Here is a 2,454-nt window from a genome sequence, read left to right as displayed (position 1 = left end):
AATTAGGGACCTCATGATGCCAGCTTGTACCTCATTGGTGATGCTATGTGTAGTCTCTTGGTGAAGGTAGTATTCACCAGATTTCTCCATTGTTAAAGCTGTATTTTCCCTTTGTAGTAAATGAGAATCTATGAGGCAGGATTGTTTGAACATCCCATTCCCCAATGTTCTTTCACCCAATTGTTTTAGCATCCACTGACAATTTTTGACTAAATAATTGTAATTACTGTGGTGATTGTAAAATGGTAATTTATTATTTCTATTATTTCTTCTACATTTACTAACGGGCTTTTTTTTTTTTCTAGAGAAGAGCTTTCCCTTCTTCCCCTCTCTTTTAAATTTATTTCCTAGGCGTATGAATTCATAGATATGTTTAAAATTTAATGTGTTTAATTAATTCCTGTCATTGTTCATTCTGATGCTTGGATTATTCCAAATTTGGCCAGTGGGAACCCCTTCAAGTTGGTCAATATGCTTTTGAAGAAGACTCTACTCAAAGTCCGGATTTCGGACAATTGCATTCAAACTGGAAGAAGATGGCGGGGGAGGGTAAAGCTCATCAGCTCAGTGATTAACACTCTACATGCATTGTTTCACTTATTCTTAGAAAAGCCTATAAAATAATCACTATATTTTAAGGAGTTTAAAAATTCTGTAATTAATATAAAAGCCCTGATATATAGAAATTACAGCACAGATGAACATTCAGGGTAGAACACATAAGAATACCAACAACATACAAACGGAAGCTCACAATAGGGCCAGAACCGACATTTCCTTTCCCCACACCTAAGAAAAATACCTTTGCTTTAGGTATGTGCATGTCTGTGTGTGTTTAACCATTTCTTTAGTAATGTTTATCTAGAATCACATAGCTATTCTGGGTAGTTAACAAAAACTAACTGCTTAACTAACTGTATACAGTAGAAACTCTCAACCACTTCCACTTAACTAACTTGCCAGATTCACAGATGTTCTCCATTCCCTCTGTGGACTGAATTTTCTGATATGCACAACAGGCTGAGCACATGAGGGCAGTAACTACTCTCCAATATATCCAAGGACTTCTGCTCCCATTTCTGCTGTGGTTTACTAACCAAGAGTTCATTGTATTTGTTCCCAAGCCTGTTTGGGTTAATTAGAATTGTGATTGTAGTATTTTATTTAATTAAATATTATGAAAATCGACAAACTAGGATAGCAAAAAAGAGAGTAGTTGTTTTTCTGAAAATTAAGTTGACTGTATTAGAAAGTCTTAATAACCCCAAACCACTAAAAAAATTATTGTTACAATAGAGGTGAGCAAAAAAATGTTTAAAAGACTGTAATAGGAATCATAAAAGTCCCATCAGGTTCTAGATTCAGACTGCCTCAGAAATGTCTGCTTTACTTTAAATAAACTGAAACTAGAAATAGATGCATTGTGGATGTGATTTATGTAAGAAAGTCTTTAAAACACAGATCTGCACTTAAGGGGGAAAAAAGACCTTGACTGTACATCAAAATATTGCCAAAGCATGTTTTGTTATTTTTTAGGAGTTGGGACTTTAACCAAATTTTTGGATTAATTGACACAACACTGCTTTTGGTCTTATCAAATAAGAGTTTGTACTGTAAAGTTCTCATCCTACAAGGGTTTCAGCCATTCTTAATTAAGGTTTCTGTGTCTTTTAAAAATCTCGATTAAAGAACCATTTTTAGGTACTGTTAAAAGTCTGTATGTGGAATACAAACCCAACTAACCACTGCAGCCTATCTTCTGGTGCCCAGAATGGACAAACAGGGCAAACAGCCCCCTGGCAAGATGATGTTTAAACAGGGTTTATAGGTGCTGAACATAACTCAGAGGAAAACACTCTGGAACTTTATATGCTACTACATATGATGTTATATGGTGCAAATTATTTTTTTTTAAAGTGAGTTTTTTTTAAAAATTTATTTATTTTTGGCTGCGTTGGGTCTTCTTTGTTGCACATGGGCTTTCTCTAGTTGAGGTGAGTGGGGCTACTCTTCGTTGTGGTGCGCAGGCTTCTCATTGTGGTGGCTTCTCTTGTTGCAGAGCACAGGCTCTAGGCCTGTGGGCTTCAGTAGTTGTGGCACGCGGGCTCCGTAGTTGTGGCTCACGGGCTCTAGAGCGCAGGCTCAGTAGTTGTGGTGCACGGGCTTAGTTACTCCGCGGCATGTGGGATCTTCCCGGACCAGGGCTCGAACCCGTGTCCCCTGCATTGGCAGGCGGATTCTTAACCACTGCACCACCAGGGGAGCCCTATATGATGCACATTATTAATAGGTTAAAGTTTCTTTTGAATTTCTGTATTTCTGGAATGGCTATCACTTCTTTTGTATCTTGCTAAATACCTAACATTATCTTTGCTTCTCCTAAATTAGAATGTAAAAAAATTATCTGAGAAATTATTATATAATAGTACAGTATTGCAAAGGCAAGGATTCCAT

Source organism: Eschrichtius robustus, chromosome 2 (assembly GCF_028021215.1).
Source record: "Eschrichtius robustus isolate mEscRob2 chromosome 2, mEscRob2.pri, whole genome shotgun sequence".
NCBI classification, from domain to species: Eukaryota; Metazoa; Chordata; class Mammalia; order Artiodactyla; family Eschrichtiidae; genus Eschrichtius; species Eschrichtius robustus.
Note: the sequence above shows the minus strand (reverse complement) of the source record.